Source organism: Caretta caretta, chromosome 5, assembly GCF_965140235.1.
Source record: "Caretta caretta isolate rCarCar2 chromosome 5, rCarCar1.hap1, whole genome shotgun sequence".
Taxonomy (NCBI): Eukaryota; Metazoa; Chordata; order Testudines; family Cheloniidae; genus Caretta; species Caretta caretta.
This window is the reverse complement of record NC_134210.1, coordinates 14827915-14855590: the sequence shown is the minus strand read 5'-3', so window position 1 is coordinate 14855590 and position 27676 is coordinate 14827915. Positions and strand designations below refer to the sequence as shown.

General features: G+C 45.3%; 1 protein-coding gene across 2 annotated transcripts in view; it reads left to right on the top strand.

The window, feature by feature from the left end:
- ZBTB7C (zinc finger and BTB domain containing 7C) overlaps positions 1–27676 on the top strand; it is a 292626-nt gene that overhangs the window by 149346 nt on the left and 115604 nt on the right. For both annotated transcript variants that reach the window (XM_048851093.2, XM_075128359.1), the window contains exon 2: positions 10044–10105. The gene's annotated coding sequence lies outside the window, so the exon portion shown is untranslated. The remainder of the gene's footprint in view (positions 1–10043; positions 10106–27676) is intronic.

Genomic DNA, 27676 nt, shown 5'->3' with positions numbered 1-27676 from the left:
CCTCTGCCACCTCGTTCAAGTGCTTGTCTCCCCACTGCTTCTTAATCAGGCACATAGGCAGGTGGGTTAGCTATCCTGATTGGTCACAAAGAGTGAAACATGGCAAGCCCCCTCTCACAATCTGGGGCTGAACTGGTACCCTGGATCTCCCCTGTTAGTGCTGAGTGTTGCCCTCTAGTTTATATAATACAACAATAATAACAATACCTATCTCTTCCACAGGACTTTTCATCAGGAGATCTCACAGCCCATCACAGTCTTTCATGTATTTATCCTCACAATACCCCTGTGAAGTAGGAAGTGCTATTATCAGCATATCCTTCCTCTTTATTGTACATATGGTAGTTTGAAGCTGACAGCAACCCCGTTGAGAATTGAAGGATTAAATATACTGTCCCCAAAGCCAAATCCTATACAGTGTTGCATCTATCATGTAGACATTTCAGAAACTATACATTACTTTCAGACTGCTAGAGGGAGGCATCTCAAAACATGCTGCTTCTCCTCTCATTTCAGCCTAAATACCTTTACACTAGTTCACAGATTTACATGCTTTGCTCTGGTGACATTTCAACAGGAAGCATTTACATAGGAAGTAATGCTAGCAGCCCAATTGATTTTTCCCTAATCAGTCGCAATGTTGCATCCCTGTTTGTAAGGACAGACAATGCCCACTAAAGATCAGAGGTGTTACATTTCCACAAGAACCAAGCAAAAAAGCCCCAGGTCAAGCAACACACGTCTGGTTTCATTATAAACTTGCACCAGGTTCACTGAAAGATCCACTCAAGTTTGAAATTTTGGAGCAGACCTAGGGCCAGTGAGATAAATTGTGGTTGCATATCAGAACCCAGAGAGGAGCTCAAGCTGCAGAATTTCAAACAGCTCCACACCTAGGTCTGGGGTGGGGAGAGGGAGTGTTGGTGTTTGGATCCAGGATTTTTGTTCAGCCCCACACGCAATGTGCAGTGTCAGTCCAAAGGTCCTGAGTGTGTGCTCACTTCACCAGTTACATCCCATTGCAGCTCCACTGAGTTGATGTCCCAGAACGGTGCTCAAGGCCTGCTGGACAGGTATTCTGGAATTCTGACTTAATGGACGTTACTGTCCTGCAGAGAACTATGGTTGATGCATAGCGCGGATGTACTCGTCCAATTCTGAGGATGCTTCTCATATCCATACGACTGTCATTGCATTAGTGTGGGTGGAGATTGCAGCGGGCAGATCTCTGGTTGTAATGATCACATCTCAGGTCCCATATGTTGTCTGCAGCACTTTTGTCATATATCTGTTCTGAGTTGCTAAACAAATGTCTATGCATTCAGTCTGAACCAATGAACTGAGTGAGTGTGATTGGAGTTGTAAACGTTATGAGATCCTGCAGTTTACGGTAAATTTTAAATTGGCTTGCCAATCAGGGTACTTTTTTAAAGGAAAGTCATTTTGATGTGTTGCAGAATGCAATGTGGCAATTTCCACTATTATGTAGATGCTATCAACATTATGGAACAAAGCAGGTGCTCCTTGGTGGACTGGTTTTAATGCATTCAATTTATATAGTTCATACATACTTATCTATTGTGGAAAACCTGTAACTTTTTTCCCACTGGCTGTCCCCTTCCTCAAATTATTCTTGTTTGATTATTTCTGTTGTGGGAGTGCTGAGCTGTCCCATGCAGGTTTAGGGCTCCATTGTTCTAAGTGCTGTGCAAAAACACAGGAAGACATGATCTCTTACAGCCCATGGCTCCAGTCCTGCAATTGATAGCATGCAGCAGACTGCTACGCCTGCATGGAGCCCCTATCACTTCAGTAGGGCTCTGCCTGGATGCAGCAATTGCGGGATCAAAGCCTAAGAAATAAATCACTAATAAATCCCCATAAATGCTTGGGGGAAAATGTAGAGATATGTTATAATGATAAATAATAATACCTAAGGTAATTAAAAATCAATGACCAAGTAACAGTGCATATTAAAAATTAATTTTCAGAACTATTTTTGAGGGTTGGATTTTGAGAAGTTTATTTAGTGCTCAGCGGCCATCCTGTGCCTTAAACTGTGTCACTGGCCTGTCTGGATGATGACTTCCTGTTTTGGTGCTAATTATTATTCATTGCTGCTAATCCGTTGCTATTGTTACCTATAATGATAGGATTCTCCATTTCTGTTGTAGGGAGTAAGTGTTGGCAGAAGGCTGATATATATGACATAGTGGGTCTTTTTTAAACAGCGTGCAGCAGCAGTCAAAAAAGTTAACAGATTGTTAGGAACCTTTCGGAAGGGGATAGATAATAAGACTGCAAATATCATAATGTCACTATATGAATCCATGGTACGCCCACACCTTGAATACTGTGCACATTTCTGGTCACCCCATCTCCAAAAAGATACATTAGAAATGGAACAAGTACAGAGAAGGGAAACAAAAATTGTTAGGGGTCTGGAACAGCTTCTATATGAGGAGAGATTAAAAAGACTGGGACTATTCAGCCTGGAAAAGAGAGGATGAAGGGAGGAATCTGATGGAGGTCTATAAAACCATGAGTGGAGAAAGTGACTAAGGAAGTGGTATTTACCCCTTCACATAACACAAGAACCAGGCATCACCCAATGAAATGAATAGGCAGTAGGTTACAAACAAACAAAAGGAAGTACTACTTCACACAGCGCACAGCCAACCTGTGGAACTCTTTGCCAGGGAATGTGGTAAAGGTCAAAACTACACCTGGGTTCAAAAAAGAGTAAGATAAGTTCATGGTGGATAGGTCTATCAACAGCTATTAGCCAAGATGGTCAGGGATGCAACCCAACCCATGCTCCAGGTGTCCCTGAGCCTCTGACTGCCAGATGTTGGGACTGGATGACAGAGGATGGATCACTTGATAATTGTCCCGGTTCTTTTCATTCCCTTTGAAGCATCTGGCACTGGCCACTGTCGGAAAACAGGAGACTGGGCTAGATGGACCATTAGTCTGACCCAGTATGGCCATTATTATGTTTTTAGGATGTTCATCACTCTAGTAGCTGAATGACTATTCTGAGCATGAAATCTTGACCCTAAAAAGGTCAATTGGGCTTTTCCTATTGTCTTCATTTGGGGCAGGATTTCACCCCGTGTGGCTGATTTCTCTCTGTAACAGTCTTGCTGTGTTTGCCTTTAACATCCTACCTTGTTAGCAGGTGTGAAACCTGTCGGGAAAGGGTTAAGTGGGTTCTGCTGACTTACGGGTGATGGTGATTCCTTCTGCCACCTGGCTATAAGGGAGATGGCAGTGTCTCTACAGAGAGCAAGGATCTGGGACATGGGCAGAGTAGGGCTGAGGAAGGGACCCCAGGAACAAGCTGTGCCTGAGGGAAAAGTATGAGCTGAATTCTGTTACCTTGGAGATTTCTTGGCTAATGAAGCCAAACCCCAAGAAAGTGCCTTTGTGTTTGTTGGCTTTAAGACAGCAATTCCCATTACTGGTGATGTTAGTGAAGATTAAAAAACCCTGATTTTAAAAGTGTTGAGCAACTAAAACGAATAAATGGTAGTAACGTTAATGAGCAGAATAGAGACACTGCTTAGCCAGCCTGTGCCAGCATCTGCTTTCCAGTGCAACGAAGGGTGTTAATACACAGCTGTTTAGTAACGCTGTCTAACCAGGAGAGGTTTACTTAAAAGATGGGGAAGATATCTCTGTCAGGGAGTGATTTGTGAGGTTTGTTTGGATGGCAGTAAGTCCCCAGCCTCTGATTGTCAGAGCTACTTTTTTATGTTATTAGCTATCGCACACATACATTGCAATAATGCTCCATGTGTTTGTGTATGAGTGCTGTTCCCCTTTGCTACATCAAATCAGAATTGCTCGTTTGTGTGTCATAGGCCTTTTCCTGAAAATAGCTGAAGGTTATCCTTCTTTAATTCAAGTAGGCGTCTTTGTCTCTGGAGCCGGGGAAATCTGAGTTTTATTCCTTGTGGCACCAGGGGGCTGCAGATTGGCCAGGTACTACAGCACACCAGCAGGCATGACACCCTACATGGCCGTCGACTTTTCAGTGTATTAAAACAGAGTCTCTCCTCTCCTTCCCAGTTCTTACATCAATGAGCTAAAGTTCTGTGTCCTATCACACTCATCAGATAGTCAAGTAACACAGAGTCCTGGAAACCGCCCCATATTTTACCTTGTGGCTCAGAGAGGGCCCCATTGTCTTTGCAGGCTTCATGCAATAGCAGCGCCTTCCAGCTATTCATGTCATACCAGGTGTCATGGATCCATGGTCCAGTGCTCTTGAAAAGGTCCCGGGGAAGAGCCCTTCAGTGTGCCAGCCCCTTAGGGTTACACTCTTTCACTCGGGTAAGCCACTTGGCTTCACCGCCTCCTGGGACCGAACCCTGGAGCCTTCAGCACCCCTCCTTCATGCTGTGAGCTCACATCAGTGAGTCCACCTGAGTTGGATGCCTGAGAGAGAGACTTCCACACCCAAAGGGAGCAATGCACCCCCATCCCCCCTTAAACTGCAGTGACTCTCAGCCAGTGGTGTAAAAGCAGCAGGGTTTATTAGATGTCTGGAACACAGCGGAGAAAGTCCTTGGTTATCACAGAGAACAGAAAGTTACAGCATAGTCCATCTCAGTCAACGCAGAGCCCAGCGCCCTCTGGTCCGTCTTTTCCCAGACCATGACAGTCTTCTCCCTTCCAGCAGCCCCACACTAACTACAGCCCCCCATCAGTCCTTTGTTTTTGTCACCTGGCCCTCCTCTTCGGTCCTTTGTTCTCCAGCTGGTCAAACACAGCTGCCTTCCTAAGGAGCATGGGTCATCCATGGTTGTTAGATGCTAGGTGCCAAATGTCTGGGCACTTGGAGAGGCCATTGTCTTCTTGTTTCAGAGGAACAGCCGTGTTAGTCTGTATTCGCAAAAAGAAAAGGAGTACTTGTGGCACCTTAGAGACTAACCAATTTATTTGAGCATGAGCTTTCGTGAGCTACAGCTCACTTCATCAGATGCATACCGTGGAAACTGCAGCAGACTTTATATACACACAGAGAATATGAAACAATACCTCCTCCCACCCCACTGTCCTGCTGGTAATAGCTTATCTAAAGTGATCATCAGGTGGGCCATTTCCAGCACAAATCCAGGTTTTCTCACCCTCCACCCCCCCACACAAATTCACTCTCCTGCTGGTGCTAGCCCATCCAAAGTGACAACTCTTTACATAATCAAGTCGGGCTATTTCCTGCATAGATCCAGGTTTTCTCACATCCCCCCCACCCCCATACACACACAAACTCACTCTCCTGCTGGTAATAGCTCATCTAAACTGACCACTCTCCAAGTTTAAATCCAAGTTAAACCAGAACATCGGGGGGGGGGGGGGGTAGGAAAAAACAAGAGGAAACAGGCTACCTTGCATAATGACTTAGCCACTCCCAGTCTCTATTTAAGCCTAAATTAATAGTATCCAATTTGCAAATGAATTCCAATTCAGCAGTTTCTCGCTGGAGTCTGGATTTGAAGATTTTTTGTTTTAAGATAGCGACCTTCATGTCTGTGATTGCGTGACCAGAGAGATTGAAGTGTTCATGTTCTTGTTAAACCCTGGATTTATGCTGGAAATGGCCCACCTTGATTATCATACACATTGTAAGAAGAGTGATCACTTTACATAAGCTATTACCAGCAGGAGAGTGGGGTGGGGGGAGAGAAAACCTTTTGTAGTGATAATCACCCATTTTTTCATGGTTTGTGTGTATAAAAACGTCTTCTGTATTTTCCACAGTATGCATCTGATGAAGTGAGCTGTAGCTCATGAAAGCTTATGCTCAGATAAATTGGTTAGTCTCTAAGGTGCCACAAGTCCTCCTTTTCTTTTTGCAAATACAGACTAACACGGCTGTTACTCTGAAACACTATTCATCCAAAATGTTACAGATGATTCCCACTCTGTCACCCCAGGCAGCAAGAGTACAGAGTTTGGTGTGCTAATGAGAGGCAAAGTCTTCCCTTATAGTAATTCTGTGGTAGGAGGAATAGGTTCATCGGAGATCTGATGTGGCATGTTAATGATGCATTCAGAGTCAAAGAGATGAATTAGAAACCTGACACCATATCCAGTAGGGTATGTTTGGTTCATCCAGCCCAAGTAGCTAAAAGGGACATTGTGGCTACAAGAAAAGCCACAGTAGAGCCTGTTTACTTTATGTCTTATCTCGTTCAGGCTCCAAGAACATTTTACTGGGCTGGCTCAAAGCAAATGGCATCGGTCACAAACCATCCCATTTTGGAAGACCAGCAGGAAGCTGCCCCTCTTTTGTCCAGCAGGCTGAGCTCTAGTTTGGTATTTACACGAAGTGGTTGCTTTGTTTACGATCTTCAGAAAACTTTCAGATCTACTCTTGAACTGTAGGTAGCTCGTCACACCTATTTAGAATTGAACTGTAATGCACCACAGCCCCTTGTATATCCCAATACATTTCAGATACTCTCTTAGGAGACTCCTTCTGGTCTACAAACAATGGACCTTATGTAGCGAGCCATTTTGTCTGTGGGGATTGTACCTGGGACCTTCATCAGCAAAAATCGAGGCCTCTGTCTCTTGAGCTAAAGGAGAATTCCTTTAAGAGTGATTAAGTATGAGGGTGTTATAGTTGCTGTTGTCAGCCACTAGAGGAAAACCTGACGTGAAATCCTGACCTTGTTGAAACCAATGGGAATTTTCACATTGTTTTTAACGGGGCTAAGCTTTCACCCAATGATCTCATGCACCAAACCAATCCATTGCAGGTACCCAGTGACTTCAATGGAAGTTTTGCCTGAATATGGCCGCAGTAATAAGCCCTGTGGTTATGTTCACAATGGACCATATTAAACTCTTTGCCCTTTTGTTGTTGACTTTCTGCTATTTAGCACCAAATGAGCCATTAGTCCTGAGCAGAGTGCTTACTCATCAGCTAATGATCTGAATTGGGGATGGGGCTAGGACAGGAGGTCAGGCTTAAGTGCACAAGGTCAGAACAGCTCCAGATTCTCAAAAGCAAACAGCATCATTAGTGGCAGAGAAGGCTCGCTCTTGCTGTCCGATTATACCACGGGCTTTACAGTCTTTACTGTTAGATCACTGAACAGAGTGCAGCCAGGGGGATGTTGCACAAACCACTGTGCGATATAAAAGTTACCTGTGACTCCAGACATTGCTTACTACATAAATAAATACGCAGTTATTATTTAAGACCTCAGCTGCATGACAAGGGAAAATACAGAGCATTGAAGAGATTACTGGGGTTCTGTTCCCTTTTCACTACTTGAACTTGTGTAAACTATAATTATCTCACACATTTAATAAAATAGTTAAAATGCTTGAAGCCCCTTATTATTCTATTCTGGGACATTAACCTACTTGTAGATCCAAGGAGAAAATGGAATTTGCACCATCCCATAAGATAGTGTCCCATAGAGGCTGGTCCAGGATTTCAGTAGAAGAGGAAGGAAGACTGTTTGAATCATTGAAATCAACCAGGAAATGTACATAAGCAGTCTCAGTAGTTTATTGTCTCAACACCTTAGTCTGAGTTTCCAGCTCTAAATGACTAATTATAACCATCATCTTTTATATTTTGTTGACATCTTCTAATTTAAAATTTAGAAAATATAAAAATTCAAATTTGATATGCCCCTGTCAAATGTAAACAATTAGATTAAGCACAATACATGACTATTTTCTCTATTATTTGAGTGACTCCAGCGTGGTTGCACTCTGCTAGATCCCGGAGAATCTAGTGTTGTATCTTCATTGATTGTTGAAGATCCACTGATGTAAAAAAAGAATCTTCCTTTTTAAATCCAAATTTTAGGCCACGTTTGGGCTCAAATCTTAAACCTAATCTGGAACTGGGTTCTGAATCCACTTCTAGTGTCTCATCAGTTTTGCTTTCACTGCTGCCACAGTGCTGCTGTGTTTGGGTTTCACAAAACCGTGCAGGAAGTAGTACTCTCAAAAGGATTTTACCATGAAAAAAATGTATTTGGTTTGGTTTAGTTAAGATGCTTTTATTCTTACCAGGCCACATTTTGAAAAGGATCTACCCTGCAAGAAAAAATGTGTGTACAAAAGTGCACCTGTGGTTGTGCACGCAAATCCGGTAACTGCACGCACAATATGCCAGTTGGGAAACAAACTAGGGCCCTGATTCAGGAAAACACTTAAGCATATCAAAGCAATGGGATTTCATCATATAACTTCAAGTGAAGACGATAACATTACTTACACTCTGTTCCAGCTGCTGTGTTGTAGTGGTTTGCTCATTCCAGTGCTACATTTCCACTCCAGCACAGCTACTGTCCACTTAGCATCCCTTGAATTAAAGTGTACCACATTTTAGCCTTTCTATATTTCATTAGTTAATCTAGCAGTTTGGTTACCTGTCTAATCTGATCCAATCACCCCATCCCTATGGCATGTAGGTGTTTTGTTCCCTGTTTTGAAATAGAGAGTCTGACGTAGGATGACGTAGGACGTAGGATGACGTAGGAGTGCAACTTTTGCAAGTTATTTGTTGAGCTGTTAGCTGCTATTCAACCATTTTTTTGCCTTTCTCTTATTGTCACCACTGTATTATTAAACCAAAGACAATCACCAACGTAAGCGACCGGGCTTATCCCAACACCACGGTAATTATATTCACTGATGAAATACTACATTTAAATAGGTTTCAGAGTAGCAGCCATGTTAGTCTGTATCTGCAAAAAGAAAAGGAGTACTTGTGGCACCTTAGAGACTAAAACATTTATTTGAGCATAAGCTATCGTGAGCTACAGCTCACCTCATCAGATGGAATCCACTGAATGCATCCAATGAAGTGAGCTGTAGCTCACGAAAGCTTATGCTCAAATAAATTTGTTAGTCTCTAAGGTGCCACAAGTCCTCCTTTTCTTTTTACATTTAAATAATGTCAAGCAACATTGACTTTAGCAAAAGCCAGAGTATTCAAAGCTAAGTGGGACTTAAGGGGTGGGTGGGCCTTTTGCTAATGTAACCCACTGGTGAGTGTGTGATTTAACCCGCTGGTGAGTGTGTGTTACAGGGCCCTTGTGTGCCTGACCTGTAGAGGATATGAGTCTTTTACAGCCCCAGGTAGGGAGCGTTAGCTGAAATTGTAGCAGCTCTTGCATTTAGTTCTGGAGGCCCTCTTCACAGAGGTGGATTTCACCCTGATAACATGTTGGATATGCCCACTTTAATTCAAGTCCTTGCCTTTTCTTATTTCACAACAGGATGGAGCATCCCACTTTTAAGACTTCCTGGCATTTGCTGCTGTTGGTTTTATTTTATTTATATTGTAGTAGTGCCCAGAGACTCCAATCAGCCCATCGTACTAGGCACTGTATACACACGTAGGAAGACATGGCCCTGGCCTCCCACAGTTTAGAGTCCAAGAATGACCTTTTACATGCATCACAATCTTATCGTTTAAGTGAATGTAGTTCCTGGTATGTGACTGTATTTGTAACACGGTGTTGCACTTGTTTTGATATTATCTGTTGCCACACTGTTAAGATTCAGGCTGATGTTGAAGGAGATGCCAGACCAGTTTAGGTAGCACCTCAGAGTCCATTATGTGATGCTGCTAGGTAATTTCATGCTACAGAACTACAGGCTTAGTTTTGAGCACAAAGAGGGATAAGAAGCAGGGATTCAGCTGATCTGGACATTGTAAGCGTGATCCATTAGGCAATGGGTATGAAATTGTACTATACCTTTACAATAAAAAAGTGATTTCATGAGGCTGGGGTGAGTGTTGTGAGGGTCGTAGGGCCTGATTCTGGTTGTCAGGCCCAGTATGCTGGTGTAAATCAGGAGTAACTCCGCTGTGGCCAATAGAGCTAAACCAGTTTACATCATCCTTAGCCTTCACCCTTAGCCATATTCCCAGACTACTTGCAGAGTGAAGTGCTACTCAAGGGGACCAAGGGAAAGTAGAATGTGGCCATCAGGGTGAGATCTTCTCGACAGGTTGATAAATCAGGTCTGATTTTTTCCCCCTTTTTTTAATTTTCCAGGAGATGGTCAAGGCTGCAAAGGGAACGTCTGCCTGAGATTTGAAGTCGAGACAAGGGTAATTGTGAGTATAAAGTCCTGCTACTTTGAGGTTGTAAGTGAGGGGCTTTTGGAAACAGGGCTAGTGGGTTTCCCAGAGAGACGTTAATGTCCTGACCTTTTAGCCACCTGAGGGATACGTTCTTGGGGCCTGATCTTGCAAGGTGCTAAGCATCTTCTATGAGATGCTGAGCACCATCAGCCACTATGGACCTCAATGGGAGTTGAGGGTATGCAGTGACTGCCAGTCTGGGACACTGATGAGTCAGTAGAAGCCCAAAACCCCTCCAAAAAAGAACAAATTATTTTTAAAAAAAGTAAAGTGACAGAACTGCAACATGTGCTTTCCATCAATCTGTTGAGAATATTATTGTGCTTTATACATGCATATATTTCCTTGTACGTTGTAACCCTACCTGTAAGAAGCAGAAACAGATATTTTACCATCTACCCAGATCTATGATATGCGAAAGGATTTTTGTTGAACACTTTAATGAATGGCTTGCAGTTTCCTTATGCCTTGTCCTAATGCAGACCTCCCTGGTGACAAAGGACTCATGGATCAGATGGTTGCCCAACATTCATTGATAGAAAGAAAGGATTTCAGATTTTTACGATTTAAATGAGCTGAAGAGTAGGGGCCAGATCCTCCAGTGGTGTAAGTTGGTGTTGCTCCATTGGCCTGAGCTACACCAATTTGCACCAGCTAGGGCTCTGGCCTCATATGTCATCACACAGCTGGATTGGTGGCCCTGTTGCTCACAACAGCTGAATCCTGAGAAGTACTGTGACCTTTCTGAGCATCTTAATAATAGTGGGTCAGGTCCTTATGTCCTTTGTCCAGGCCTCGTTCTGTCAGCCTTATACGTGTTGAGAAGTGCCTTCGCTCCTGGAGTAGTCCCACTGGATTAGATTGGTTCTTGTACTGCATGCCTGTACGGGGGCATAAGAGGGAGTAAGAATTCCCCTAGCATGCCTGCAGGTGCTGCTTGGACCTTAGGTCTGGGTGTGGAGGAGTAAGTGGGTGATGTATGCAGAAATGAGAATGCATTGCATGCATGAAACTCCCCCTCCATCCAAGCACAGGTAGATGGGGAGGGGTATGGAACGCGGGCAGGACAGGTTGCAGTGAGCTGGTGCAGAGAGCATAGCGGTATAGGCCAGGAGCAAATTCTGACCCACCCACCTCCACTCCGCCGAGCAGTCTCTGGGATGCTCCTGGGACAGTGCAGCAACGTGGGTATGGTATAATCTAGCCCACGGAAAGGAATGATGCTACCCATGGAGTAAAGAATTAATGGTCACGAGTCGGGGGGCAAAACTGGGGCCTTGGCTTTTCTCAGCCTTTACTCAGGCAATCTCCATATTGAAGAAAATGGGAGAGTGCCTAATGCCAAGAGCCCCGCAGGTCCTGCTTGTGGAAATACCTTGTGAGGAGTGAGTCTGGGGGGTGGAGGGAGAAAGCACTGCCAGGATCCTGCTCTGTGTTCTCTGGGTTGCTCTGCCCGGGGTGGAGTTTGCCCACTCAACTCAGAATGAGTTAGAGGCTTTGCCCCTAGCCTCATGGATCCCCTGAGACCTGATCTGCAGGTGCCCAGCGCCGTCCGTGAGGAAGGGCTCAGGATCTGGCCGATTGACATGAACGAGAGTTGCAGATGATGATTAGAACCTGTCAGGATTCGGCCCAGTTTGTCCTCTGTTGCACATACTTGGATGGTCTCTAAATCCTTTTTGCATTTTTCCTCTCTCCTCGTGGTTGTTCTCAACTCCTCCCTAGTTGCCTTATGGTGTGTGACAAGCTGTTTCCTCCCTCTCCTGTATTGTTAATAAAGATACTAAAATAAGGTTTAACTCAGATTCTTGTGCTCCCTCCACCATTCCACACCTCCCACTAGCTTAGTACACTGTGTTCATTCTATCCCTTTGCTCCAGGTTCTCCAGTCCCCATTCATAGCCAGGCCAACGAGAATTGAATCTGAGCACTACGTTTTGTGAAGGACTGGATGGAATGATTTAATGAAATCCAAATAGATCCAGCTACCACTTGCCCTTCATCCACAACATGACAATTTCTACTAAAAGAAAGCAGCCCTGAAGCTTGTCTGGCAAGCTGTGTTCTTCAGTGCCATGTCTTCTGTTGTTGGTGGCTACAGATGGTGATGCCCAGTTCCCATTTCCACCAGCTATGGCTGATTTGGAGATGAGAAGTAGGACAAAACCATCCACCTCTTGGTGCACGTCCTCTCACTAATCTGAGCACTAGTCTGATATAGGAGTAATGGTCTCAAGTTGCAGTGGGGGAGGTTTAGGTTGGATATTAGGAAAAATTTTTCACTAGGAGGGTGTTGAAACACTGAAATGCGTTACCTAGGGAGGTGGTGGAATCTCCTTCCTTAGAGGTTTTTAAGGTCAGGCTTGACAAAGCCCTGGCTGGGATGATTTAGTTGGGGATTGGTCCTGCTTTGAGCAGGGGGTTGGACTAGATGACCTCCTGAGGTCCCTTCTAACCCTGATATTCTATGATTCTATACCAAATCCTGATGCTGCAAGCTCCCGAATTCTTACTGACAGAAAATAATATAGCATTGCGTCTTTTGCCTCTTTTTCTAACACCGCGTACCATTCCGAAACCAGTGTCACCCCTCTGCCAAGCAGTAGCAGATGGTGTCCAGCGTGAGTCCACTTCCCAGGGTGGAGAAATCAGTGACGTGGAGTCTGGGTATAGTCTAAGCGTAACTTGCTTTATTTATACACAGACAATGGGCTGTGGCATAGTCTAACCCATGGGCAGGAACGATGCTGCCCATGGAGTAAAGAATTGATCATCATAAGTGGACTAAGAGTTCAGACAGCATGCCTGGCAATCCCAGTCTCAGCCCAGCGCCAGTGCCTGGTCCAGGGACCAATTCTGTCTCAAGAACAGACTCCAATCAGAGCCCAAGGTAGAGAGCAAATTCTCCTGCTGAAACACAACTCCCTCTTTCCCACAGCTGTCTCTAAACAAACCTTTGCACAAACCAAAATTAATAACAACATACCATATCTTCCCAAGTGTCAAAACTTGCTCACACGCTAAGCAACGGAACTCAGAAGAGTATATGTAAGTGCCATCTGGTGCCACCTACCATAACAACAGTGTGTGTGCCCTTGAGATCTATGCACTTTGGCGCTTTGGTGCATAGACCTCTGCCTCCACATGAGAAGAGTCTCAATTAGGGAGCTGTGGGCTCAGCGCCTCCCAGGATCAGTCTCTATTAATCTCTCTGTGTCTCAGCCCTTCTCTTTAAGGTGGGGATGGTGATGGTTCCCACTGTCACAGGCATGTGATGGTCAATGAATGAATAGATGTGAGGCACTCACATACCACTGTGGGGGCATTATATGAGAACCTAGATAGAGATGCAAGATCCTCAGTGGCACTAAACTGATTTACTCCAGATGAGGCTCTGTCCCTTAGCTCAGGGTGGCCAACCTGAGCCTGAGAAGGAGCCAGAATTTACCAGTGTATATTTCCAAAGAGCCACAGTAATACGTCAGCAGCCCCCATCAGCTCCCCCACCCCAATCCCAGCACCTCCTACCCACCGGCAGCCCCACCGATCAGCGCCTCCCCTTCCCTCCCCGCACCTCCCCATGAGCTGTTTCGTGGCGTGCAGGAGGCTCTGTGTGCGGGGGGAGAAGCGAGGACATGGCAGGCTCAGGGGAGGGGGCAGGAAGGGGTGGAGTGGGGGCAGGGCCTGTGGCAGATTCAGGGGTTGAGCAGTGAGCACCCCCCGGTACATTAGAAAGATGGCGCCTGTCGCTCCAGCCCCGGAGTCGGTGCCTCTACAAGGAGCCGCATATTAACTTCTGAAGAGCCGCATGGGGCTCCGGAGCCACAGGTTGGCTACCCCTACCTTAGCTGAAACAGGCAACCAGAAATCATAAACCCTAAAAGCAGGTTCAGCCTATTAAACATACATTTATACTATAGTTAGTGTTAAATAATTGGCGTTTGTTGGCATATTTGACTTGGATACTGTTTAGTGATTTACCGAGCTATCCATCAGTCTTTATAATCATCTCATGATCCTTTCTTGGGTTTCCATGTATTTACTTTGTCTGGGGTCTGCAAATCTCTCCAAATAGATTTTTCTTCTGCAACCTTGTTCATATTTTTTTCCCTCTCAAAGGAGCCATTTCAGTCTCCTTACAATTTGCACAGACATTTCAGTAAGCTGCGACACAATCTGTCTGCTGACAGGGATGTGATCTGTCCTGTCTCAGCTCCCGCTATTCTTTTTTTGGTGGACTCCCCATGAGAAGTAAAACTCTAATTTGCTGCGAAGAAATAGAATCGTTATCTAGATTGAAATAATTTCTTTTTCCAACCCACCAACTGAAAAAACATCAAATTGGTGGAGTTTTCTTATCAGCCCATAGAATTTGTAGGACACAAAATAATGACCTGTCAACTTGCCTCGAGCAGGCCAGTTCTGTAGCTCTGCACCAATCACGCGAACCCTACCAAGAAGTGTACGACAAAATCTAGGGCTGTCTTGGTGGTATTTTAATAAGGATATTTAAGAGAACTTCTGAAAAGCCTCACAACTGGATGGGTAATGTGAGAGCTGAGATTTTATTACAACCCCTTATTATTTTTGGTAGCTTTAGGTTACTGTTTTTACAGTAGAATCTACACTTATGCTAAGTTTAAGGCAGTTGCATATCTTTTATGTTCAGGATCTGTTAACTAGAAAGAAATATGCTGGCTTGAGTTACTGGAGCTGTTACTTTTCAATTTGGTGAAAAACTGGCTGCTGGTAACCCGAGTTGCAGTTTGACCAATATTAGCGCCTGATCCTGCAAACTTCCAGCACAAAATTTTGTCCACTCATTTAGACTACATCTATTTTGGGGAGCCCAGCACAATGGTGCTATTTTCCATGGGTGCAGAGGTCCCACAACTTCATTTGAAGTTAATAGACGCTTCAGATGCTCAGCCAGATCCAGGGTGTGTCAAGTATGAGCCCTTAGAAACTGAAGGAGCCTAAATTAACAGATGTGTCTGAAAACCCTGTCTCTGCTCATTAAAGCTGCCCTTATAGAAGCAGTCCAATTGAAGTCAGACTCTCACAAGAGTAAGGAGTTTGCAGGATCAGTCCTTCCTGATGTGTGTTTTGATGCCATTGTGAAAGACAGGCTTGGATACTGATCACTGGTAGGCTGGTGCAAAACAGCTCATCCGCTTTTGCACAGACACATTTGAAATGGGACTACGTTAATGTGAACCTGGTATCATTTAATTTGCTCTAGCAGGGTCTCCACTGGGGAATTACAGTGCAACACTTCAGTGCACGCTGGAGCTCACACCCCCGTAGTCCACATTGCAGGGCCATGTAGACATGCCTTAAGGAATCCTCTCCTTGGGAAAACAGGTGAAATCACTCAACCGCCAATGGTTTCAAGACCTCCGACTTCATTTATGTGAGTCTGAAGGTATGTCCGAGATGGATTGACATACCTACATTAGCTTTTCCTGTGCTAGCATGGCTAAAAATATCACTGACATACCCAGGGAAGGTGAGATCCTGCATAGGATAGCTCCAGGGGAGTGATATGACCTTGTTGTAAATGTCGACGGGGGGGATTCTGGAATACCCTCTTTGTGAAACTCCTGTGGAATTCTAGAGCCATTAGAAGGTGATTTCTGCGTAGGGCCTGGGAACTGACGTCATTGGGAGGGGAGAGCTCTCTCCAGTCCCCAGGATCAAGCTCCCACCACCCTTCAGGGTTAGTTCCTAACTGAGCTGCTCCCCTCTTTAATTAGACTTGTTCAGACAAGTCACTCTGCCTTGGGCTGGAATTTTACCCCTACACTTCAAGATTTTCTTTTTAAAGAAAAATTTCTAGTCTTGATCTTCAAATATCGGATACTCCCAGCCTTTCATTTGGCATTCAGATACATTTTTGTATTTCCCTTGAAGTACTTGTTATATCATGGTAGCACCTAGAGCCCCATCATGCTGAGCACTGTTCATTGCATAGTGAGAGACTGTCCCTGCCCCAGTGAGCTTACAAGGTAAACAGACAAGACTGAGGAAGTATTATTATCCCCATTTCACAAATAGAGGTGCTCAAGGTATGTCTACTCTGCAAAAGACCCCATGCAGCACTGAGTCTCAGAGCCGGCTCAACTGACTCGGGCTTATGGGGCAGTGTAGATGAGCCCACTGGGGCACTGAAACCCAGCATGGAGGAGGGTCTCAGAGCCCAAGCGGGACCTCTACACTGCTATATTTAGTTCTGTAGCATAAGCCCTGAAAGCCCAAGTCAGTTGTTGTGGGCTCTGAGACAAACTTCAGTGAGTTTGTTTTATTTGCTATGTAGACGTTCGCTGAGTCAGAGAGTGATTAAGTAACTTGCCACACACAGCCTGCAGCAGAGGTCTTCTGCTGTCCCAGGTCTTCTAAGTCCCAGGCCTGTGCCTTAACCGCAAGGCCATCCTTCCCCTTACATCCTATCTGAGATTAAGGAACTGGTCTTGCTCCCATTGAATATAATGGTAGAGCTCCCATTGACCTCCATGATTATGCCCCAATGTAGCTACAGAAGGGAAACATGCAAAAATCTAGTTTAAAAAAAGAAAACAAATCTAGGTTGGACAGGGCTCTCGCCTCCTGCTGTGAATTACTCCAGCCCCCAACCAGCACAAGGCAAAGCAAAAAAGAAAAGCAACTCTGGAAAGGGTCAGTTCTTACTGCTCAATTGGTCAGCTGTCTGTAGAGCCAATTTCTGCAGCTTTCTGTGGCACGGCAGGCCCCTAGGTAATATTTGACTGAATAGAACTGTAAGTGTTTAAACTGTATTGATGGAAACAGCTGTTTTATCCTATGTGCCTGAGATTTCAGCCCATCAGACATGAAGCAGGTCAAGATTCTTATGTCATGTGTATTATAGAAAAGAGAACAGAATACGCTTGATAAAAGTGGGGACTTAAAAGAGACTCTTCTTTAGGTATGAAACTTTCAAGTCGCACAATGCATCAAAGAGCCATAGTCCGTACATTGAAAGGAGCGAAAGACATTACCTCATATTTTTACAGAATGAATAATAAGCATCCTGCGTGCCTGGAAGCTAATTTAGAAGTACAGCTTGCACCGTGTCTCCCCGGTCTGAATTGCTCCCCAAAAGAGTCCCTAGCAAAAGAAAATGCATTTGGAGACCAATTTTTCTCCATTTAAATGCCCCCTTTTTGAACGTCTCCTGGTAAGATTTACTTATGAAAAGATGAAATAAAGTCTGTGCTAGAAGCAGCATGTCTCAAAAGAAACTCGGGAGCCAGTAGGGATTCCACATCTCCCCTCCCCTACACACACAATATTCCTTAAATATTGAAAGCGTTGCATGCAATGTACTGTAATAGGGTCCTTAGGATGCAGGGGCCATATATTAGCATCGGGGAGTTTCTTCTCAGGCCCTACATTCTTAGGGAATGGGGAGGTGTCTTAGGGGGAAACCACCCTACCAGCATGGTCTTTGCTTTTGTTCCAGCGGAGGCTCCATTGTTTTGTTCGGACACAGTACAGGATAACCTGTTGCTCTTTGCAGCAGGAGTTGGAAATCTTGCACACAGCTGAAGGTACCAGTTATGTTTCAGGTGTTGCTGTCATGCAAAAAATGCCTTTTTAAACAGTAAACTGTTCCAGGGATCCCTTGATTTGTTAGAGGGAGCATTCTGTACCTGCTGTACCCAGCAATATAATGGAACTGTGCATGATAGGTGAGATTGGCCCCTGTGCAGTGGCCCAACCAAGCCCTGGGGGCTGAGTGGGATTTGAGTGGTGTTTGTGTAGGCCTGAATTTCACCGTATGTCAGGAGACTTAGGGCCCAATCCAGCTCTCACTGAAATCAATGAGAGTCTCTCCACTGGCATCGGTGGGGTTTGGATTTAGCCTTAAGCACCCAAGCTTGAAGTCATTGAGAGTTTTGTCAGGGGCACTGAAGGAAGCAGGACCTAAAAATGAGGAGAGTGGAGCCCATCTTTTCTAGACCCTTAAAAATAGTTTACTTCCTGTGTGGTGTTCAGTCCCTGAGAACTAAATCCTGTGAGATGCTGAATTTTCTCAGCCTCCATAATAGTAATGTGAGACGAACGAGTTCAGTGACTCTCTGGGGTCACCTATGCCTCACAGGGTCGATGCTTGTGAGAAGAAGTGTGGATGGAACCTCCAGAATCACCAACCAGAATGTTATGTTAACATCGAGACACGAGCTAGGTGATCTGGATGGGTTAGGGGCTTGCTGATGGGATTAGGGAGTTTATGACATTAGGGCTGCCAGTTGGAAACGGGATGAGATTGGTAATGAGCGGAAGTTGCTACCTGCAGGCTCTGTTGGCCTCTGTGAAATAAGCTGGTAGCCTCCCACCACATTCCACTGGACATCACAGAACCGCCCCAAGTGCCTCACCCTTGTTGACAGCAGAGAGACACGGATTGAAAAGGCCCCAAAGACTGAACTAACCTTTCACCTCTCCAGGTTGGAGTTGAGATGCATTAGGGCTGCAACATGGGGGAAGCTTGCATTCCTGCATTGAGCAGGGGGCATCCATCTCCAGGATTGTCAATGAGGTATCTTACATGAGCCTTTAAAAAATATACCATGGAAAGTGTCTGGGGAAGCAGAACAGAACAAAACGGGAAAGTGTGGCAGGAAGGATCACTATCTCACCATCAGCAAACGGGCAGCACAACAACGCTGCAAAATTGTTCGACCTGGACAAGCCACAAAAATATCAAGGAAAGTGGAAGCTACAGGTCAGCTGGATTTCTTTTCCCCCTTTGCCTTGCAGAATGAGCTGCTGCTCCAAGCCTGCTTCCTGCTGCCCTCACTTGTCACATCAAACTTTATTTTTACCATCTGTGGAGACATAGTTAAATTTTAGTGCTCACTTATCTCCTTCTCCCCCAGGCCACAATTAATTGAGGCCAGGAGGCAGGCAGGGCTGCTCAGGCAATATTTACAAGAAGAAGGGAATGTTAATGGGTCACTTGGGCCGAGCCCTGTGGATGGGGGAGATGCTGCAGGTGGGAGGTGACAGTTGGCAAGGGAGGAAATCTTTGGAACCTCGCACAGGCCCCCAGAGTGATTAAAATTGCTGAGAATTAGGCTTTTTATAGCAATGAATTAAAATCTGCTCCCCACATTAAAATGCTAGTGCTGGGTCTCTTGTTTCTCTGGAACTCTTCTGGTGGCTGGGTGGCAGCGAGGCTGTGATGTGAAAGAGAACAAGGAGCCCGGAGGGAAAAAGGCATAGAAGCTAAAGGAGCCTTTCGGAGTTATAAACTCCTCTGATGCTGCAAAACTTGAACGTGGGAGCTCATGAAGAAATGACAGCTGCTCCTCTCTCAGCTCAGCCTGGCAGCAGCATTCAGCTGATTATTATTATTTAAAGAGACAAGGTGGGTGAAGTAATATCTTGTATTGGACCAACTTCTGCTGGTGCAAGAGGCAAGCTTTTGAGCTACACAGAGCTCTTCTTCCGGTCTGGGAAAGGTACTCAGAGTGTCACAGCTAAATACAAGGTGGAACAGATTGTGAAGCATAAGGAGTTAACAGATGTTGCAAGAAACCATTCAAAATGAAGTGGGAAAGTAACACACCTCCAGTATTAGGACAAAGGAGATTTACAGTTAGTGGTTTATAGACTGTTGTAATGAGACACAAAACCAGGATCTTTTGAAGGTGTTGTGCAGATTTCCTTTGAGGATGAAGACAGAGAGGTCAGATATGGAGTAATCGTTCTGTGAAAAGTGTTTGCTCCCAGGTAATAGGGTGTCTTTGCCTTTTATCATTTTTCTGGGTGAGTTCAGATGAGAGTGAGGTAACTGTCTTGTTTCATCTACATTGCTGTTCTAGGGGCATTGGATGCACTGAATGAGGTACACCACACGTTGTGATACAGCATGTTTAGAACCCAGGGATCTTGAAAGGTGTATTGTGTGGGATGTTGATCATCATAGCCGTGGAGATATATCTGCAGATTTTGCATCTCTTGTTTGGGCAGGGTCTGGTGGTGCTCTGAGTTGGTGTCTCCTGGTCTGTGGGCAGCTTGCTTCTGGTGATGAGCTTGATGAGGTTGCGGGGGTGGGGTGTTGGGCCAGAAGATGGGGTTCAGGAAAGATCTCTTTTAGGATGGGGTCCCCATCAAGTAAGGGTTGTAATTGTTTGATGATACCTTGTTATAGATTCCAGTGGGTGGTGGTAGGTACCACCTTGGGGTGTGTGGTCTCTGGATTTTATTTTTCTGTATTGAAGCAGTTTCTCTCAGGGTACATGTATGTCCTGTTCCAGGATACAAACTATTTCTCTAGTTCTTGTTTGGTGAAGGCAATTTTAAATGTGCTAAGGTGAGACTCAGCAGGCCAGGGTCCCACCACCATGCTATGTGCTGTTCATACACAGAGTGAATGGTAGTCCCTGCCCCAAAGAGCTTATGATATGAAATACAAGACCTAGTAGGTGGATATGAGAAACAAATTGGCAAGGTGGGTGCTGGCGGGGACCAGGGGAATACAAATAATAAGAGGTTGCACATTTCTTAGCTAAGCAGGAGCAGTATCCCAACACGCTACCTCCCGAGCTGTTATCAGTTGGGTTTCCTCTGCAAAATCTAAGGGATAAAGGAGTTCAGGAGAGCAAGCAGTCTCTCCTGGAGCCCATATTAAAGGCACAACTGCAAACCATCCCAATATGAAGAAAAGATAGGAAGAAAATAAGAGGCTAATATGGCTCAATCAGGAGCTCTTTATGACTTGCAGATCAAAAGGGAATCCTACAAAAAGTGGAAACATGGATGAATTGCTAAGGTGCAGTACAGAAGAATATTACAAGCATATAGGGACAAAATGAGAAGGCTAAGACACAAAATGAGTTACATCTAGCAAGGGACATAAAAGGCAAAAAGAAGAGGTTCTTTAAATACATAAGGAGCAAAAGAAAGACAACGGAAAGCATAGGTCCTCTACTTAGCAGGGAAGGAGAGCTAATAACTGATGACATCAAGAAGGCTGAGGTGTATAATGCCTGTTTTGTTTCAGTCTTCAATGAAAAGCTTAATGGTGACCAGATACTGAACACAATTAATATTAACAACAAGAGGGAAGGAATTCAAGTCAAAATAGGGAAAAGACAGGGTAAAGAATATTTAGATAAGTTAGCTGTATTCATGTTTCAGGGCCTGATGAAATTCATCCTAGGATACTTAAGGTATTCACTGAAGCAATCTTGAAACCATTAGCAATTATCGTTGAGAACTCATGGAGGATGGGTGAGGTCCTAGAAGACTGGGGAAAGGCAAACATGGTACCTATCTTTAAAAAGGCTAATAAAGAGGATCCTTGGAACTATAGATCAGTCAGCCTGACTTCAATACCTGGAAGGATATTGGAACAAATTATTAATCAGTTTGTAAGCTCCTAGAGGGTAATAGGGTTATACGGAACAGCCAGCATGGATTTGTGAAGAATAAATCATGCCAAACCAATCTAATTTTCTCCTTTGAGAGGGTTACTGGCCTAACAGATGGGGGAAAGCAGTAGATGTGATATATCTTGATTTTGGTAAAGCTTATGACAGAGTCTCACATGACATTCTCATAAGCAAACAAGGGAAGTGCGGTCCAGATGAACTTACTATAAGGAGGGTGCCCAACTGGTTTAAAGACCATACTCAAAGAGTAGTTATCAATGGCTCGCTCTCAAACTGGGAGGGTGTATTTAGTGTGGTCCCGCAGGGATCAATCCTGAGTCTGGTACTATTCAATATTTTCATTAATGACTTGGATAATAGAGTGGAGAGTATGCTTATAAAACTTGCAGATAACACCAGGCTGGGTGGAGTTGCAGGCACTCCACTGGACAGGATTAGAATTCAAAAGGACCTTGACAAATTGGAGAATTGGTTTCAAATCAACAAGATGAAATTCAATGAAGATAAGTGTAAAGTAATTCACTTAGGAAGGAAAAATCAAATGCACAACTACAAAATGGAGAATAACCGGCTAGGTGATAGTATTAGTAAAAGGGACTTGGCGGTTATAATGAAGCACAAATTGAATATAAGCCAACAATGTGATGGAGTTGCAAAAAAGGGCAATGTCATTCTGGAGTGTAGTGACAGCAGTGTCAGATGGAAGATACAGAAGGTAATTGTCACACTCTGCTCGGCACTGGTGAGGTCTCAGCTGGAGTACTGTGTCCAATTCTGGGTGCCACATTTAGGAAAGATGTGGACAAATTGGATTGAGCAACAAAATTGATAAAAGCTTTTGAAAACCTGACCTATAAGAAAAGGTTAAAAAAATAGACATGTTTATTCTTGAGAAAAGAAGGCTATCAGTCTTAAAATATGTTAAGGGCTGTTATAAAGAAGACTGTGATCAATTGTTCTCCCCGTCCGCTGAAGGTAGAACAAGAAGTAATGGGCTTAATCTGCAGCAAGGGCGATTTAGATTAGAAATTAGGGAAAACGTTCTAACTATAAAGATAGTTAAGCTCTGGAATGTGGAATCCCATTGGAGGTTTGGACAAACATCTGTCAGAGATGGTTTAGCTTTACTTGGTGCTGCTTCAGCACAGGAGGCTGGACTTGATGACTTCTCAAGGTCCCTCCCAGCCCTACATTTCTATGATTCTGTGCACATGATAGAAGAGGTGAGTTTGGAGGAGTGACTAGAAGGAAGATAGAGGTGGTGGCCTTACAGATTTTGACAGGGAACTTTTCCCAATCTCTCATCCTCTCTTTGCAGAGGGCCAGTGTGAAGCCAACATTCCACTCACGTCCCACTTTAAGCCCTCCAGACGTGGCTCACATGGCACTTGCGTGATGCCTGGGCCTCATGCCATCCCAATACACAAGGTGAATTTCACCCTTAATGTGTGTAGCGAAAGTACAGTTAAGAAGGTCAGTGGAAAGTGGTCTCCAAATTAAAGATCCCTTTAAAATTAACCATCTGTGAGTCAATCCTTTAAAAACAAATGAAGAACGAAGAAAAAAAAACAGAGCTAGCAGGAGATCAGTTGGAAAACAGACATCTGGCCTATCTTTGGGGGCTGGTCAGTAATAATAAATGCGGGGGGGGGGAGGGGAATATGGCAGCACAGATTACAGGACAGGAGGCAGAGATCCACACCCTGCCTCAATGCTACTGCAGTTTCTGGCTTTTGAGCATTGTGCTTGATTTTTATACCCTGCATTAATTATATTTTAATTATTATTATTATGCCTCTTTAATTGTCTGTGCAGTGCCCTGAGCACCTGTGAGGGTAGGGATGCTTCATAAATGCTGACTGTTTTATTAAGGTCTGGTTTATACGTTAAAAACAGAGTGGAGAGAAGACATACTTAGGCTCACACATCTCAAAGTGGTTTCTCTTCTATTGTCAGGTTCAGATGCCAGCTTTCCTTGTCTCCCTTGCCTTCCCATGCTGCCCAAAGAGGAAAACCTGGTTCTGCCAGTATCTTACCTTGGGCCAGTACTGTGCCTTAAAGGGAAATTTCACCCAGATGGCACAACCCATGTGGCAGCTTCCAGGGCGTGGAGTGCTTGTTGCCACAAATGAACCATGCAATGTTTGTTGTGAATTTTGGGGGAAGTTTCTCATTCTAACTGGCGTTTCTGAGCCTGCTGCCAGAGGCAGCATCTGGCTGTAAAGCGAGGTCATTCGTGACACTGGGAACAAAAGACCCCTGCCCACGAGAGACTGTAAAGCAGTTTGCTATAGAGAGGATCCCAGCTGCAAAGGTATTCATGGTGGGGGCTGGGCCAGCCCCTTCTCCAATTTCCAGCCTGCTTTTATAATGATGTGAAGGGGCTCAGACTGAGATTTTCCAAGAAGCCCCAATTGGGTCTTGGGTGACTAACTCCTTTATGGTCCTTTGTCCTTGCTCTGTCTGCAAGATAGCGCATGAACCCTGCATTAGGGGGAAATTCACCCTTGTGCAAAGAGTCAGCCTGAAGCCCATGCTCTTCTGAATCGAGACTTGGGAATTCCACGCCTCGTGGCCAAACTCTGCCTCCTGGGGATTAGCTTTACTGGAAACTTGAAACCAATAGCATAAAACCTTTCCAGGGATTTCCCTCCAGAACCTCCCTGTCTCTGCTCCCTGATTCCCTCTTCCTCAGTAGGCACTCCTCTCCTAAGTTCCCTGTAAGCTGTGCAGCGGCCTGTTAAGCGCTGTGCAGGTGCTCAGGGAACCTGCCCTGCCGGGACCTGCCATGGCCTCCCCCCACCCAAACCCTCAGCCCCGGCCCAGACCTGCCGCAGCTGGAGTGCCCCTCCCCCAGCCTATACCCTCCCCCGGCCCAAACCCAGCCCCAGCCCGGACCTGCCACAGCCCGGGGAGGGGCACCTATCCCACTGCCCCAGCCCCAGAACTACCACGGCAGGGAGAGGCACCTTACGCCCCCCTCCTCTCCCAGCCCAGGTGCTGCTGTGGGTAGAGAGAGCTGGGGGGAGTGCTGTCTCCCCGCTGTAGCCCCAGGGCAGCCTGCACCCCAAGCCCCTCATCCCTGGCCCCACCCCAGAGCCTGCACCCCAACCCTCTGCCCCAGCCCTGAGCCCCTCATCCCCAGCCCCACCCCCGAGCCCACACTCCCAGCCAGAGTCCTCACACCCCTGCACCCCAACCCTCTGCCCCAGCTCTGAGCCCCCTCCCACACTCGGAACCCTACATGTCACAGTTTATTCGTGATGACACGTGAACCGTACCCTCTGAACTTTCAGACTTCCCGGCTGAGCAAAAGGGGTGCTGTTTCCCTCTGAGGCTGGCCAGCAGCACAATTGTCATTGCCCAGGATTTTGCATGCTGTGAAGAGGAATCCGCATTTAAGTACGTTGGGGGCTCCGTGCTAGCTCCAAAGGTTGATAAACACTGTCAGCTCCTGTTTGGGCCTGGAGCTCTGAAGAAAGACCTTGCGAAGAGGGTCACAGTCTGAAGCAAGCTGGGGTCTGAAGTAATTGTGTTTTGTAATGGTCTGCCAGGTCGGTCAGCCCAGTTAAGATTTTATTCTCCAAAAGCTCTTTTGATCACTCAGTATTAAGCGCAGGATGTGAAATAGCAGCCTCCAGGAGAGACCCGCAGCATCCTGGGGTCTGTGTATGATTACAGGTCCGGTAGCCGCATTAACTTGGCTAGTGCCCATGCTGGCTTTGTGGACAGGACTGCAGTTTATTACCCCTGTTTGACTTCACACAGGTAGGCGAAGAGGAGTTTGATTAGCCTGCGGTGACAAAATAAATCCGTTTTCTAATGTCTGCAGCTGAAGAAGGGGACCTTATGGCAAAGGGGAAGGGCCACCGGGAAACAGGGGCCTGTCTATTATTACTAGAAATAGTCCACAGAGGTTTAGGCTCGGGTTTGAATTTGAGGCTGAGTTGCGTGTGATGGCTTGAATATCAGCAGTACTGAGTGCCCACAGATCCCGCTGAAATCAGTGGGAGCTGCAGGAGTTCAGCACTTTTGAATATCAGGCCAATATGATATATTGGCCCTTTACAATCCCGCCTAAGTAAAAGGCATCTGGGCTGACTCAAGAGCAGGGTAGGTTCTGAACTGTGACTCAGTCACAACTAAAATCCTGGCTTTTCCATCTGTGCCAACTCAGCTGTGCTAGCTGATGTGCTGGGGATTGGGCTGTACACCCCCCCATTCTCCACCCTTGTCTGCACACAACTGGGCCTCTTGTGCACATCTCTCTATCAGCTCTCTATAAATCATCCTGGACAAATATACACACAAGAAGTCTCTGGATCTGTGTGAGCGTGGGTATGTCCGTCTCCCTCTAGTCTATCTTCTGATCCGTCGTCCACTGATGTAAATGGCAAAGCTTCTATTGACTTCCATAGTGCAGGATCAAGCCCCATGTGTATGCCTACTGCATGCGTTTTATTTAAAATGTAGCTAACTCGTTAGCAGAACTGGTGTTAGCCGACGGCCAAGGATGTTTGGTGAGGTGCCAGCTATGCCCGTTTATACCATCCGTGACTTTAACCGCTAGGACGCACTGTCCCTTCGCGGCGGGCAGCCCGGGCTAGGCTGACGAATGCCCCAAGGTCCTAACCACCCGTGACTTTAACTGCTAGAGCTCAGAGCTCCTTCGCAGCGGGCAGTCAATACTGACTGACAGGTGCCCCAATGGCAGCACTAAGAGCCTCTCCACACCCGTGACTTTAACTTCTAGAGCTCAGAGCTCCTTCGCAGCGGGCAGTCAGGATTGACTGACAGGCACCCCAAGAGTTTGCCCCGTGGAGGCGGCACAACTCAACGCTAGGCTCTTAGTACTCTCACCTAATGGCCAGGCTTTAGAGCCAAAACGGCTGAGGTTCTTTAATTGTGTTGGCTGCTTTACAGTAAACCAGAGAAAACAAGTCAGGCTTATGCACAAATGGTTACCAAAATTTATTAAGCTAGATTCTAATCATGTGGTTACAAAATTGCTAGTGCCTACTTATTTAAATGTAGAGATGTTACACACACAAACAAGTTACAAAACTGAAGCCACAATCCCAAAGAAAGAAAACAAAGTATAGAGCTCTATTTCAAAATATGTGTACACTAAAGATAGGAGATCAGGTGTGGGTGCTTCTTACCCTCCTTGCATCTCTCGATTTCAGCGGTGCCAAGCCAGGATCGGTCATTCAATTCCGCGGAAAGACGAATAAGGGACAAGGCTTAGGGACCCTCTTAGCTGCAGAAGCCTTGGGAGGCTGTCACTTATCTGACCAGCAGATAGATAGTGAAAAGCACTCAAAAATCATGGTGCTGTAGGTCCCCTACTTATACCTCTGTACTCCTTTATTCTCTTTCTCCTTTCTTATGCCAAATTGAGGCTGGTCTGTCTGGGTGACGCCAGCTTTCTCAAGAGTAGTTTACACTTGCAAGGGAGAGAAACAATAAGTGTCGACTACTGGACATTTCTTTTATCAGGGTAAATATTTTCCCACGTAGGATGTTGGTGTGTGTGCATCACGCTATTTAGTAGGGGCTAAGAGCCATGTCTGTCACAGGGCCTCTGCCTGCTGTGAGCTTAATCGTTGTATCTGTTCCCAGAGGCACATTGCAGCAGCACACCTGTGCTTTCACAGCTTCAAAGGCTGTGCTGGAATATATGTTAAGTGCCCTGTTCCGGCTTCCTCCTGTGTTTCCAGCAATGCTGGTCTGGGGGGGGGGGGGGGGGGGGGGGCTGGCTGTCTGGCTACAACTGGCCAAATTTTCGTCATCAAAATAGATTTTTAGCCAAAAATGCTTCCAAACTAAAACGAAAATTTTCACCAAAATGTGGGGGGAGGGGTTTGACCAAAAACAAAGGCTGAAATTTTTTCAGTTTTCAATAAAATATTTCAGTTCTTGATAAAAATTTACTTTTTCAAAATCAAAACTTTTTACTGAAAACTGATTTTATTTTTTGTTACTGAAAATGTTTTTTAGAAATCTGACTTTTTTGTGGTTTTATTTTTTTGTTGATATTTTTGCCCATGCCCTGTTGATGGAAAACCATGTGTCAGGAATGGTTTGGAAATGTGGCTTTCATCTAGGCAATCTGTGTAGGTTG